Source organism: Nicotiana attenuata, unplaced genomic scaffold, assembly GCF_001879085.1.
Source record: "Nicotiana attenuata strain UT unplaced genomic scaffold, NIATTr2, whole genome shotgun sequence".
Classification (NCBI taxonomy): domain Eukaryota; kingdom Viridiplantae; phylum Streptophyta; class Magnoliopsida; order Solanales; family Solanaceae; genus Nicotiana; species Nicotiana attenuata.
In genome coordinates this window covers 280,106-296,779 of record NW_017671241.1, presented here as the reverse complement: position 1 = coordinate 296,779, position 16,674 = coordinate 280,106, and the positions used below count along the sequence as shown (strand labels likewise).

The 16,674-nt window shown below is 37.9% G+C and overlaps 1 long non-coding RNA gene across 1 annotated transcript; it reads left to right on the top strand.

Moving 5' to 3' along the window:
* The first annotated feature begins 13,566 nt into the window (after nucleotides 1–13,566).
* On the top strand, nucleotides 13,567–15,184 carry LOC109206969. The gene is made up of 2 exons (XR_002064949.1): nucleotides 13,567–13,654; nucleotides 14,520–15,184. It is a non-coding gene; the product is annotated as an uncharacterized LOC109206969 (long non-coding RNA).
* Nucleotides 15,185–16,674: the final 1,490 nt, after the last annotated feature.

The following is a 16,674-nucleotide window of genomic DNA, read 5'->3' as shown; positions in this document are numbered from 1 at the left end:
TAGGCTTGGAACTGATCATGTCACAACCCCAATTTCCCTCTGTGGGATATCATGATGGCACCTTGAATCTAAGACTAGGTAAGCCTATCAAAAATGAGGAAATAACTGAATTAATAATTTAAAGTCTTAAATCTCAACAATTCAATACATATAGAAATTTCCAAAACCCGGCAAAATATAAGTCACAAGCTCTAAGAAGTAATACTGAATATCTGCATACATTAGAGTCTAATAAGGATGAAGAAAAAACATAATATAGATATGGGCACTCCAAAGCCTGCGGACGCTGGAAGGTATACCTTGAAATCTCCACGTACGGACTAGCTCACTGATGCCTGGTCTGGTAGGAAGTACCTGGATCTACACAAAAAAGATGTGTAGAAGCGTAGCATGAGTACACCACAGTGGTACCCAGTAAGTGTCAAGCCTAACCTCGGTAGAGTAGTGACGAGGTCAGGTCAGAGCCCTACTGGAAATAATACGAAAATAGGACGAAAGATTTAACAAATATATTAATAATAACAATGGAAAGAAACAAGTAAGGAGTATGACACAATTTAGCTACACAGAATAAGGGCAAATAATACATCACGGAAGAAAACAAGAATAGTATTACCTGGAACAAAACAACCAAACACAAGTGTACCAACAGAGAAATATCAACAAGAGCACTCCCGAGGTACCAACTCATAGTCCCAAATCATAAATAAATTCACAATCTTTCCTTATATTGCCGCGGGAGCCTTCACATTTAGTTTTAAAAATTATTTTTCCCAAAATAACTCCCGCGTTTTAGCCCGCCTTATCACACCGCATGATTTCTAGTAGTTCCCCTGCTAGCCACGTGTATCAAGCCTACCTTATCCCACTGCATGCGTTTCAACACTCAGACCTTACACCACAGCATGTGTATCAATATCACAACATGTCACAATTTGCACGTCAAGTGCCAAAATATTACAACTTGCCAAGAAATCAACAATAATATTATTTTGTGCAATAAGGATCCCATGGATCAACCACAATGTACACAAATATCAGCAAAAATATGCAGGAGTGAACAACTCAACAGAATAATATTTCACAATTTAACACTCTGCCTCAATACAATTTTCAGTAATCAGATATTTCATATTTTACTAATTCAAGTAAGAAATTCAACTTTCAAATAATGAGCGTGGAATTAAAGGGAACAAAATTTCAATTAAACAGGTAAAGCAAGTAGCAAGAAAAAGGTAAGATGAGTAGGACATGTGAAAATAGAACAACGATGATGAATATAATATGATAGAATAATTCAATTAATACGTGATAGGGATCTACACAATTATAGCCAGAATTTTCCATTTTAGCCCTGTACATAATCGTCACCTCACGTACACGGCTTTCACCACATCACAATTATCATAACAATACCAATCGTAAGGGAAATTTCTCCCACACAAGGTTAGACAAGCCACTTACCTCAAATCGTGTTATCTCAATCCAATAGTAGGCCTTTTCCTCGATTATCCAACTCTGAATGGATCGAATCTAGCCAAAACAATTTCATACGATAAATATAACTATAGGAAACTAATTCAAACGATAAACTTTACGATATTTATAAAGATATTAAAAAATCAACTCGGAAAGTCAACACGAGGCCCACGCCACGAATATACAAAAGTTACGAAATCCGAACCCTCATTCTACGACGATTCCAACCATACCAAAATTATCAAATTCCGATAACGAATCGTCCTCCAAATCTCCATTTTACTTTTTTGGAAAATTTCACAAATTTTCTCAATTTCTTCCATTTGATTCACTAATAACTTATGAATATAACCATGGAAATATGAAATATAATAACTTTCGGATATAGAACACTTACCCAAGACGAACTTGTGAAAAATCCTTCCAGAATAGCCCAAAACCAAGCTCAAAAAATCCAAAACGATATGAAGAAAATGACCAAATTCGATCCCTTATGTTTCTGCCCAGTTTCGCACCTGCGGACAAATTTTTTGCAGTTGCGGTCTCGCTTTTGCGAGACAAATCTTGCACTTGCGACATTCCACTGCCCAGTCGACCCATCAGACCTGTGGAATTTCGTCCGCTTCTCCGCAATCGCAGGTGCAATGAACAAATTCGCATATGCGAAGCTTCTCGCTTGTGCGTTCCAGGTACCCCACCTGCGGTCTCGAAGGTGCGCATTTTCTTCCGCTTCTGCGACCTCCCCAGCCAGCCTTCCCAGGTCGCTTCTGCAACCAGTTTCACGCTTCTGCGAGCACGCACGGGCGGTCCCTCATGCGTCGGTGCGAAGACACTAGCAACTAAAAATTCCAGCATCTTCAACTCGGTTCCAAACGATCCGAACCATGACTGAAACTCATCCGAGCCACTTGGGACCTTGTCCGAATATACCAATAAGACCGGTAACATAACACGGACCTACTCGGGGTATCAAATTACATCAAACAAAATCAAAATTACGAATTGTACCTCGAATCGCACTTATGAATTTTCAAACTTTCCAACTTACAAAACTCATGCCGAAACGTATCAAATTAATCCGGAATGACTTCAAATTTTACGCACAAGTCATAAATGACATAATGGAGCTGTTCCAATTTCCAAAATTGAATTTCGACCCCGATATCAATAAAGTCAACTCTCGGTCAAACTTTTTAAAAATTCTTCTATTTTCCAACTTTTGCCAATTTATGCCGAAACAACCTACAGACCTCCAAAACAACATTCGGTCGCGCTCCCAAGTCTAAAATCACCATACGGAGCTATTGGAATCATCAACACTAAATTTCGGGGTCGTCTACACAAAAGTCAAACTACGGTAAACTCTTATAATTAAAACTTTCAACTTAGGGACTATGTGTCCCATTTCACTCGGAAACCAAAATCAAATACCCCGTAAAGTTACAAAATCACGATATGGCATAGAGGAAGCATAATTTAGGGGATCGGGGTTGAAATATTCAAAACGACCAGTCGGGTCGTTACATTCTCCCCATCTTAAACAAACGTTCATCCTCGAATAAGTATAGAGACATACCTGAAGTGGTGAAAAGATGTGGAAAACGGCTACGCATATCATGCTCGGTCTCCCAAGTATCCTCCTCGACTGGCTGACCCCTCCACTGGACCTTCACTGAAGCAATGTTCTTTGACATTAGATTTCGAACCTGCCTGTCCAAAATAGCCATCGGCTCCTCAACATTAGATAAATCCTTGTCTAACTGGACTGAGCTGAAATCTAACACATGAGACAGATCAGCGTGATACTTCCGAAGCATAGAAACAAAGAATACCGGATGAACTGCAGCTAGGCTAGGTAGCAGTGCAAGTTTGTAGGACACCTCCTCAAGAATTTCAAAAGGTCTGATATACCTGGGACTCAACTTGGCCTTCTACCTGAACCTCATAACACCCTTCATGGGCGAAACCCAAAGCAAGACCCGCTCCCCAACCATGAATGCAACATCGCGAACCTTCTGATCCGCATAACTCTTCTATCTAGATTGGGCTGTACGAAGTCGATCCTAAATCAATTTAATATTTTCCAAAACATCCTGAACCAAGTCTGTACCCAATAGCCTAGCCTCGCCCGGCTCAAACCAACCTACAGGAGACCGACACCGCCTCCCATATAAGGCTTCATACGGAGTCATCTAAATGCTCGACTGGTAGTTGCTGTTATAGCAAACTCCGCAAGTGGCAAGAACTGATCCCAAGAATCACCAAACTCCATCACACATGCACAGAGCATATCCTCCAATATCTAAATAGTGCGCTCGGACTGTCCGTCCGCCTGAGGTGAAATGATGTACTCAGCTTAACCCGTGTGCCCAACTCATGTTGTACGGCCCTCCAAAACCGCGATATAAACTGCATACCTGGGCTGGAGATGATAGAAGTACGCCATGCAGTCTGACAATCTCGCAAATATAAACCTTAGCCAACTACTTTAAGGAATAAGTAGTTACCACTAAAATGAAACAAGCCGACTTGGTCAACCTATCCACAATTACCCAAACTGCATCGAACTTCTTCCGAGTCTGTGGAAGCCCAACAATAAAATCCATAGTAACCCACTCTCATTTCCACTCTGGAATCTCTAGCTTCTGAAGCAATCCTCCTGGCCGTTGGTGCTCATACTTCACTTGTTGACAATTAAGGCACCGAGCTACATACTCCACTATGTCCTTTTTCATTCTCCTCCACCAATAGTCTTGCTTCAAGTCCTGATACATCTTGGCGGCACCCGGATGAATGGAGTACCGCGATCTGTGAGCCTCTTGGACAATCAACTCATGCAAATCATCTATATTGGGCACACATAACCTGGCCTGCATCCGCAACACACTGTCATCCCTAATTGTAACTTCCTAGGCATTGCTGTGTTGAACCGCGTCCTTGAGGACAAGCAAATGGAGGTCGTCATACTAACACTCTCTGATACGATCATATAAAGAGGACCGAGAAACGACAGGCAAGTACTCGACTTGGCTCCAAGACATCCAATCTAACAAACTGGTTGGAGGCCTGAACCTCTAATGCTAATGGCCTCTCTGCTACCGATAGATATGCTAAACTGCCCAACCTCTCCGCCTTTTGACTCAAGGAATTGGCCACCACATTGGCCTTCCTGGGATGATACAAGATGGTGATATCATAATCTTTAAGTAACTCTAACAACCTCTACTGCCGCAAGTTGAGATCCTTCTATTTGAACAGATGATGTAGACTCCGATGGTCGGTATAATCCTCACAATGGACACCGTAAAAATAATGCCACCAAATCTTCAAGGCATGAACAATAGCTGCTAACTCAAGGTCGTGGACCGGATAATTCTTCTCATGTACCTTTAACTGTCTAGACGCATAGGCAATCACCCTACCGTCTTGCATCAACACCGCGCGGAGACCAGTACGCGATGCATCACAACACATAATATAAGACCCTGAACCTGTAGCCAACACCAACACTGGGGTCGTAGTCAATGTTGTCTTGAGCTTTGAAAGCTCTCCTCATATTCCTCGGTCCACCTGAACGGAGCACCTTTCTGGGTCAATCAGGTCATAGGTACAACAATAGACGAGAAACCCTCTACGAATTAGCGATAATACCCTGCCAAACCAAGGAAACTCCGGATCTCGGTAGCTGATTATGGTCTGGGCCAACTCTGCACTACTTCAATTTTCTTTGGATCTACTTGGATCCCTTCACTCGACATTACATGGCCCAAAAATCCCACTAAATCAAGCTAGAATTCACATTTTGAAAAATTTGCATATAACTTCTTTTCCCTCAAGGTCTGAAGTACGCTCCTCAAGTGCTGCTCATGATCTTTCCGGCTTTGGGAGTACACCAAGATGTCGTCAATAAACACAATGATGAAAGAGTCAGGATAGGGCTGAAATGCACTGTTCATCAAGTGTATGAATGATGTTGGGGCATTGGTCAGCCCAAAAGACATCACGAGAAATTAATAGTAACCTAGCGGGTCCTGAATGCTATCTTTAGAATATCTGAATCCCGAATCTTCAACTGGTGATAACCAGACCGCAAATCAATATTCGAGAACACTCTGGCACCCTGTAGCTGATCAAATAGATCATAAATGTGTGGCAATGGATACATGTTCTTCACTGTAACCTTATTCAACTGACAATAATCAATACACATGCGCATAGAACCATTCTTTTTCTTTACAAATAAGACTAGAGAACCCCAAGGAGATACACTGGGCCGAATGAAACCTTTATCAAGCAACTCTTGCAACTGTTCTTTTAACTCTTTCAACTCTGCAAGGGCCATATGATATGGTGGAATAAAGATGGGCTAAGTGCCTGGCAAGAAACCAATGCGGCATGCCCGAATGATCCGCTGGAAATACATCTGGGAAATCCCTCATTAGCGGAACTGGCTCCACGATAAGAGTATCTACACTGATATCCCTCATGAAGGCTAGATAAATGTTGCACCCCTTCTCAACCATATGCTGAGCCTTTAGAAATGATATAACCCTGCTAGGAACATAATCTAAAGCACCTCTCCACAGTAAACGTGGTACACCTGGCATAGCCAGCGTCACACTCTTAGCATGACAATCGAGAATAGCGTGATAGGGCGACAACCAATCCATTCCTATAATAATATCAAAATCTACCAAACTGAGCAACAAGAGATCGGCTCTGGTCTCAAAACCATTAATAACAATTAAACACGACCGATACACACGGTTAACAATAATAGAATCTCCCACATACGTGGATACATACACAGGAGAACTCAGAGAATCACGGAATACCCCCAAATATGGAGCAACATAAGATGACACATAGGAATAGGTGGAGCCTGGATCAAACAAGGCAGATGCCTCTCTATGACAAACCGAAAAAATACCTATGATAACTAAGTCAGATGCAGCTGCCTCAGTCCTAGCTGGAAGAGCATAATATCTGGCCTGGCCTCCCCCTCTAGGGCGACCTCTACTTGCTCGACCTCCGCCTCGAGCTGGCTATGCAGGTGGAGTGGTAACTAGAGCGGTAACCATGGCCTGAGAAGCCTGAGGGCCCTATGGAATACATGGGGCCTGAGTAATCTGTGGAGGTGCACCCTTCCTGAGTTTAGGGCAATCCCTCACCAAATGACCAATGTCACCACACTCAAACAAGCTCTCGGAGGACGTGACTGTTGTGACTGGCTCGGGCTTGATCGGTTGGACTAACAGCTGAAAGTGCAGGAGGTATACTAGAAAATGGCGGTGCATAATAGGGAACCTGAGGCCTAAGAGTGGCCGGAATACCGTTGGAAGCTGTAAATGCTGAATGAACAGGGCGACACACATAGCCTCTACCATGACAGACTGCAACTGGAGCACGAGCACTGTTATATGTGCCAGAATCTCGAGGCCTCTTGGCATCCCTCTATGCTCTCTTCCAGTCCCACATACCCTATAATATCCTAGAAATCTCTACTACCTGTTGGTATGCGATGTCCAACTCCAACTCTCGGGCCATGCTAAATCTGATACAAGGGTTGATCCCCTCGATAAATCGGCGAACCCGCTCTCTGACAGTAGTAACCTAGGTTGGTGCATGCCTCAACAAATCACTAAATTGGACTGCATACTCCAATACAGTCATAGAACCCTAGTGCAACTACTCAAACTCTGCGCACCATGCATCTCTGAGACTCTGGGGAACAAACTCCCCCAAGAACATATCTAAAAACTGAGCCCAAGTGAGTGAAGCTGCCTCAGTCAGACTACCCAACTCATACGCTCGCCACCACTGATAAGCCGCTCATTTAAGCTAGAACGTAGTGAAAGCAACCCCACTAGACTCCACAATACCCATGGTATGGAGGATACGGTGACATTCCTCAAGAAAACATTGGGCATCCTCTGACGCCAACCCGCTGAAAGTAGGAGGGTGGTACTTCTTGTACCTCTCGATCCTGAGCTGCTTCCCCTCAGAAATTGCTGCCCTAACCTCGGGCTGAACTAGTACAATCGGTTGCACTGGTATGACCTCTAGGACATGGTCAACCTGGACCCGTAGCTCTGGGTACAGGCGGCGGGATTTGTGCTCCTCCCTCGACCTGAGATGTGGCAAGGGAAAGTGGAATTAATCCCGCCTGAGCTTAAGTGCCAAATATGCTCAAAAACTGGGCAAGGGTCTCTTGGAGTGCAAGGGTAGTAATAGCCTTCTCAGGTGCCTGCTCTCCAACTGGAGCTACTGGTGGTTCCTCTACAGCAGCTCGAGCGTGCTCTGGCTGCACCACGTGGCCATCCTCGGCCCCGTCCTTTCGCGACTCTAGCAGGGGACGCGGGTGTCTGAACATCGGATCCAGTTGTGTGTGTCCTCACCATCTGTGAGAAAACAGAAAGACAGAATTAGAATTTTGAAGTCAATAAATTCGCACCATAAGGAATCAAAGAAGTGAAGCTTTTCTAACAGTTCCATAGCCTCTCAAAGATAAGTACAGACATCTCCGCACCGATCCGCGAGACTCTACTAACCTGCTTGTGACTGGTAACACCTATGAACCTAAAGCTCTGATACCAACTTGTCACGATCCCAATTTCCCTTCGTGGGATATCGTGACGGCACCTAGTCTCTAAGACTAGGTAAGCCTATCAAGTATGCGGAAATAGCTGAACTAATAATTTAAAGTCTTAAATCTCAACAATTCAGTACATATAAAAATTACCAAAACCCGGCGAAATACAAGTCACAAGCTCTAAGAAATAATACTAAATATTTCTATACATCATAGTCTAATAAGGATGAAGAAAATACATAATATAGATAGAGAGGGACTCCGAGGCCTGCGGATGCCGGCAGGTATACCTTAAAATCTCCACATACAGACTAACTCAATGATGCCTGGTCTGGTAGGAAGTACATGGATCTGCACAAAAAGATGTGCAGAAGCGTAGCAAGAGTACACCATAGCGGTACTCAGTAAGTGTCACGCCTAACCTTGGTAGAGTAGTGACGAGGTCAGGTCAGGTGGCCCTACTGAAAATAGCATGAAAATAAGATGAAAGATTTAACAAATATATTAATAATGACAATGGAAAGAAACAAGTAAGGACTATGCCACAATTTAGCTACACAGAATAAGGGCATATAATACATCAAGGAAGAAAAAAAGAATATTACGACCTGGAACAAAACAACCAAATACAAGTGTACCAACAGAGAAATATCAACAAGGGCACTCCCGAGGTACCGCCTCGTAGTCCCAAATCATAAATAAATTCACAATCTTTTCTTATATCGTCGCGGGAGCCTTCACATTTAGTTTTAAAAATACTTTTTTTCCGAAATAGCATCTCGCGTTTTAGCCCACCTTATCACACCGTATGACTTCTAGTAGTTCCCCTGCTAGCCACGCGTATCAAGCACACCTTATCTCACCGTATGCGTTTCAACACCCACACCTTATACCACAGCATGCGTGTCAATATTACAATATGTCACAATTTGTACCTCAAGTGACAAAATATTACAACTTGCCAGGAAATTATTAATAACATTATTTTCCACAACAAGGATCTCACGGCTCCACCACAATGTACACAAATATCAGCAAAAATATCCGGGAGTGAACAACTCAACAAAATAATATTTCACAATTTAACACTCTGTCTTAATACAATTTTAAGTAATCGGATATTTCATATTCTAATAATTCAAGTAAGAAATTCAACTTTCAAATAATGAGCATGAAATAAAAGGGAACAAAACTTCAATTAAACAGGTAATGCAAGTAGCAAGAAAAAGGTAAGACGTGTAGGACACGCGAAAATAGGATAATGATGATATGATAAAATAATTTAATTGATACGTGACAGGGATCTACACAATTAAAGAGGATTTTTAATATTTAGCCCTTATACACACTCGTCACTTCGCGTACACGGCTTTCAATACATCACAATTATCATAACAATACCAATCCAAAGGGGAATTTTCCCCACACAAGGTTAGACTAGCCACTTACCTCAATCGTGTTTTCTCAATCCAATAGTAGGCCTTTTCCTCGATTATCCAACTCTGAATGGCTTGAATCTAGCCAAAACAATTTCATACGATAAATATAACTATAGAAACTAATTCAAACGATAAACATACCATATTTATAAAGAGATTAAAAAGTCAACTCGGAATGTCAACGTGGGGCACACGTCACGAATTTACAAAAGTTACGAAATCCGGACCCTCATTCAACGACAGTCCAACCATACCAAAAAAAATCAAATTCCGATAACGAATCGTCCTCCAAATCTCCATTTTGCATTTTTGGAAGATTTCACAAATTTTCTCAATTTCTTCCATTATATTCACTAATAATTGATGAATATAACCATGGAATTATGAAATATAATCACTTTTGGATATAGAACACTTACCCAAGACGAACATGTGAAAAATCCCTCCAGAATCGCCCAAAATCGAGCTCTAAAAATTCAAAACGAAATGAAGAAAATGACCAAGTTCGATCCTTTATGTTTCTGCCCAATTTCGCACGTGCGGTCTCGCTTTTGCGAGACAAATATCGCATTTGCAAAATTCCACTGCCCAGTCGACCCATTGCACCTGCGAAATTTCGTTGACTTCTGCGCAATCGCAGGTGCAATGGCCAAATGCGCATCTGCGAAGCTTCTCGCTTCTGCGTTCCAGGTACCGCACCTGCGGTCTCGCAGGTGTGCATTTTCTTCCGCTTCTACGATCTCCCCAGCCAGCCTTCCCAGGTCGCTTCTGCGACCAGTTTCACGCTTCTACGAGCACACACCTGCGGTCCCTCATGCAGGTGCGAAGACACTAGCAACCAAAAATTCCAGTTGTTTCAACAAGGTTCCAAACTATCCTATCCTCGTCCGAAACTCATCCGAGCCACTCGGGACTTTGTCCGAATATACCAATAAGTCCTGTAACATAACACGGACCTGCTCGGGGTATCAAATTATATCAAACAACGTCAAACCTCGAATCGCACTTATGAATTTTCAAACTTTCCAACTTACAAAACTCGTGCCGAAACGTATCAAATTAATCCGGAATGACTTCAAATTTTACACACAAGTCATAAATGACATAATGGAGTTGTTTCAATTTTCAGAATCGAATTTCGACCCCGATATCAATAAAGTCAACTCGCGGTCAAACTTTCCAAAAATTCTTCTATTTTCCAACTTTCGCCAATTTACGTCGAAATGACCTTCGGACCTCCAAATCAACATTCGGTCGCGATCCTAAGTCTAAAATTACCATACGGAGCTATTGGAATCATCAAAAACTAAATTTTGGGGTCGTCTACTCAAAATTCAAACTACGATCAACTCTTATAATTAAAACTTCAACTTGGAGACTGTGTCTCATCTCACTCCGAAACCAAAATCGAACAACCCGACAAGTTAAAAAATCACGATATGGAATAGAGAAAGCGTAATTTAGGGGATCAGGTTAAAATACTCTAAACGACCGGCCGGGTCGTTACATGTGGGCAATATATGAGGCCTTTATAGATTCAGAAGTGTCTTCTCCGAATACTGGTCATTGGTCAAGCAACACATGGCTTTATTTAAAAAGTATTAATTATAGGTGCAACACGAAAGTCGGACTCTGTGGTGTTCCTAAAGCCACCTGTCACTACAACATTATGTATATATAGCTACAAATTCTTAGCTACATATATGAAAATCGTGGCTAATACCTAACAATAGCCACAAAAATTAAATTTTCATGGCTATTTACAATTTCATAAAGATAGTTAGCTACAAAATTAAATTAGCAAAGCTAATTTAATATTTTTGCTATAAGTGCTAACTATCGTGGCAATAATTACCCAAATAGCTATAAATTTATTGCTACAATTAAATTTTGTAGCTAATCGTATTTTTTTGCCACGCATTTGAAGTTACTGTAGCTATAACAACTTTATAGCCACAAAAAAATTACTTCTAACAAAATGTTATAGCTAAATAGATATTTTTGCCTCAAGTTATAAAAGCATGTGGCAATAATTGGGTTAATAAATATAAAAAATTATTGCTACAACCATATTTTGTAGCTAATTATGAGTTTTTGCCACACGTCTGAAATTACTGTAGCAGTATTAATCTTTTAGTCACAAAATATTACTCGATACAAAATATTGTAGCTGAATAGGTATTTCTACTTCAATTATAAAAGTTTGTGGCAAAAGCTAACTTAATAGCTACAAACTTATTCTGAAACAATAAAATTTTGTAGCTAAATATAAGTTTTTGCCACGTGTTTGATGTTACTGCGGTTATAACATGTTAGCCACAATAATGATTTGAAATAAATATTAAATTTAAAAACTATTTTAAAATTCAAGTTATAAGAAATCGAAAACATCGTTGGCTTATTAGCTGCAAGTATTTGTTATGATAGATGATATAGCCACAAGATTCAGAGAGACAGTAAACTTCCGCAAGTAGTTATAATTTTTGTCATGTGCTTGAAGTTACCATATATGTATTATTTACAATAATAAGTTAGTTGTTAAAAATTTTCATAGTTAAATGAATATTTTGGTTTGATTACAAAATTATCAATATAAGAGTTTATCCAAAAATTAGAGAAGTTTTCCGAAAATGAATTTTAAATATAAAAGTTAGATTTTTGTTGCAATGTAGAAAAGTTAGTAAGTGCATTTGGCATCAATGCTTATCAACTAGCTTCTTGACTTATTAAGTTCATACTTTATTTTATGCATATTTGGTCCTTTATTATTTTAAATAAGNATTTAGCATAATTTATTATATTTAAGCACTTATTTTAAAAATAAGTACTCATATAGAAGACTTTAACAGTTTGTAGAGATATGCATGTATGTGTGGTGCTTAATTATTTTAAATAAGTACTTAAAGTAATTTCATATATCAAAGCGCTTATTTTTGAAATAAGTACTAATGTTCATATTAGTCTTTCAAAAACTAAGTTTTTCTAATTATATCAACTTAAGATTATAACATGGTTAATATTTAAGTCCATAACAAAAATAACAATATTGCAATTCTTACAAAATAAGTATTACTTATAGGTTTGAATTATATTTATAAAGCACAATTGAATATATCTAATTTGATGTGTAAATAACTAATTATATCGAATTTATACAACTATAAGCTTGTATCCATTGCATTGTATATATAATCAAGATGAAATAAACAAAAGCCATATAGATTTGGTCCTTCAATAATCTAATAATTTATTAATTATCATAAAACTCATTATCTATCGAATTAGTTGAGTTTAACATGGTTCGCATACTAGATCATGTTTCATCTCTCTTGTGACTATAAAGTTTTATTTTAAAAAATAAGAATTTAATATGTTTGATATTAAAGTATATGATTCAACTAACTAAAATTTTATAATTGTATATTAATAAATTATTACTTGTAAGTTTTAATATAATTTAACTAACTATGTGATCTACTTAATTAATTTATCTCACATTTAAACAAATATGTTCATATGTGTAATAATATTGATAACTAATTATATTCAATATAAATAAGCATAAAAAGCTATTGATGTTGATCCATTACAATTTTAATGACTTAATAGTTACAATAAATCTAAAGAAACATTAAAAATTAAAAATGTAATAAAATTCAAATATGAGCATATGACAAAAAATAATAATATCATAATTCAATATCAGAAAAATATTACTACATGTGAGTTATAGTTATACTTTAAATAATTATGCAATTATAGTCATCACTAAGCTAGTAGACTTAATCTTTGTTGCTAAATATTTTATTTTTTTTTTGATATTTTCTTTTTATATATCCGGAATATTATTTTTTCACGGGAATAATAACTTATTTTATTCTGGTTAATGTTAATGACATATATTTGTTGTTGTTTTTAAGGTCTTTTTTTTATTAAGCCATAGTTGTTTCTACATCTATTTATATTTATTAATGGTATTTGTATGTAAAAGTTAAAAAAGGTAAAAGAATGTAAAGGATATAAAACGAGAACGGAAGACAATTGGCCAAGTAAAAACCCCAAACCTAGCCCTTCTTTCTAGCTCCAGCCGCCGCCCTTCTCTTCTCCATCTCCGTTTGTCTTTGTCTTTATCAATCTTATTTAGGTAATTTCTTGCGTTCCAGTATCTTTTTCATATTCTATTTGTCTTTTTTCCCCTCTACGTCGATTTAATTTGTCTTAATTGTGTAAAACAACAATATTAGTTAATTATAATGAATCAGTATTGACTATGTTGGAATCTAAGTAAGGAATTAATTGTAATGTATATGGGTTCTCTCTTTGAATGAGATCTTTTATCTTTATATTTTGTGTTTTTTTCTGAAAAAATTTGTTAAGTTCAATCGAAAATGCAGTACATGTGTGATTTGTGCCTTTTCTCGTTCATGCTTGTCAAAAATTGGTGAAGCTAATAAATAAATGTTTGCTAGTTGTGGTTGATTCATAAGCTATTGTCATTATGCAGCCTATTTCAAAGAACCATACTAAATATTCGATTGAATTGAATGAACGCTCTGGTTATTACTTAGGTATCTTGTTATTCATGTTAATTTTTGTTACTTAGATATGTTGTTGTTCATTTTAATGTCTTTGGGTCTTTTTGTTGTGTGGATCTATAATTCTTACATAAAATAATAAAGTAGGTTTACATACTTGTTTTTTCATTGTGATTTTGTTGAAAGAACATTTTAGTGCAAAAGATTAAATTATTCTGGAATTTTGCTGCTCCTTTAATTTTAAGCTTATTGAGAGTTTCATTATCTCATAAAATTGGTCATACGAAGCATGTTACAAAGATATTTGTAAAGATAATACTAATTAAACTATTAGAGAAATATATGAAAATTTTTCATGGGAAATTAATCTGTAATGCTTTTCTATAAAATATATAATTAGTTGTACCTGTTAAAAATATATGTTTGATCAGTTTGTATCCAGCTGGCTTTGATTTTCTTTATCAAAATTGACAGGCAAATATGTGGAATTAGTAGAGCTTCATTAACAAGCTAAGAGATGTTGAATGAACATAACGACAGGAAAGAGAGGAGAAGATCGTGCGGCATTGAGTCTCAAGCAAGATATTAGTACTATAGTTGGTGGCATAGATCAATTTAAAGGAGAAGATCGTACAGCATTGAGTCTCAAGCAAGATATTAGTACTATAGTTGGTGGCATAGATCAATTTAAAGGAGAAGATCGTACAGCATTGAGTCTCAAGCAAGATATTAGTACTATAGTTGGTGGCGTAGATCAATTTAAAGGAGAAGATCGTACAGCATTGAGTCTCAAGCAAGATATTAGTACTATAGTTGGTGGCATAGATCAAAATTTAAAGGAGAAGATCGTACAGCATTGAGTCTCAAGCAAGATATTAGTACTATAGTTGGTGGCATAGATCAATTTAAAGGAGAAGATCGTACAGCATTGAGTCTCAAGCAAGATATTAGTACTATAGTTGGTGGCATAGATCAATTATGTACTCTAAATGTTTTGAAATTTCAAAATACAATTATGTATCAGTTGTAACTTATTTGGAATCTGAAAAATATGTATTCTTAGCTACACTACAAATATTCTTGTACTAACAAATCATGTGAAAGATTTTTCTGTTTATAGCAATAAAATTATTAAATTAGCAACTAAATGTATCTATAATTGCCACGAAAATATGATTATATAATTTCAGTTTTCGTAGCAAACGAAAAATATATTTAGCTATAATTATATATATTTCATGGCAAAAAAATTAGATCTTTAGCTACATAAGAAAATATTTGTGGCAAATACTTTAATTCATAGCTATGAATTGTGGAACTCGTAGCTAAATACAAGTACTATTGCCACAAGAGAAAGCTATAAAATTTAAATTTTCATGGCAAACAAATCAAATCTTGCTACAAAGATAGCTACAAATTTTATCATCGTGGCACAAAAAATTAACGCACTTGCTACAAGTATATTTCCCGTGGCAAGGTATTTTATCATTACAGCTACAATACAATTTTTTTCGTAGCAATAAGTATTAGTTCTTAGCCATGAACATGTAAAGTTTGTAGTTAACTTTTAGTTACGCTACTTCTTGCTACGAATGCTACGGAACTTCTTTTGTGGCTAGAGTGTTTAGCTACGGAAATTTATATATTTAGCTACAACATATTTCATAGCTATAAATACATAATGTTGTAGTGTGTGCTCTTTTCAACTTCATGTGCATGGTCATATTGAATCAATAATCCGTGGCTCGTTGACCACAAAAGCTCTCCCGTTTTCCTAATGGTAGTGGTCTATCAAAGAGATGATCCACATTACCTTGAATATGATAATCGGCGATGGAGAACCGATGTAGCCATGACTTTGAGTCACTATACTTTGTCATCTTCCAAACTTCCATAACATTGTTAAAAATAAAAGCACTACCAATCACGTGCAATGACTCCCCCGACACATAGAGGTTCATAAACATATACTTTTGATCCACAAAATTGTCAACTAGAGTTGGAGGCAAACTCATCTCCATATACTTTTCATCATGCATGTGAAAAAAGTAAATCATATTGATTTTTCTTCCAGCTGCCCGATTTTCAACAATCCAATGGGCAGCCCCATTACAATATAATTGATTATCATGAAATGTGCAACACCGAGATTTGGGGGGGGGGGGGGGTTGGCGGCCAGGAGGGCAAGAAATCAATACCACCATATAAACCTCTGTAACGGGATCAACCCAAATCCAAAAGTATAAACTCCGTAAGAGCAATGTAGGTTTGGGGGTGGGAGTTTCCGGGCACCTTTGATGGCAGGATTCCAAATATAGCTATCTAAACCATCCGCAAGCAACAACAATCCATTACAACTTGTTACATCGTTGTAACGACCCAACCGATCGTTTTGTGTAATTATGCCTCGTTACCTTTTTTTGATGCCTCACACATGGGTGTTTATGGTTTTATGACTTGCGGAATTGACTAGTTTTGTTCCGGGAAGCTTTTGGGTAGATTCGGACCCTTTGATTCTTGACTTAAAAGCTTAAGTTAGAAATGATGACCAAACTTTGACTTTTGTGAACATAACCCCGGAACGGTGTTTGATGGCTCCAAGAGCTTCGTATCGTGATTTCGGACTTGG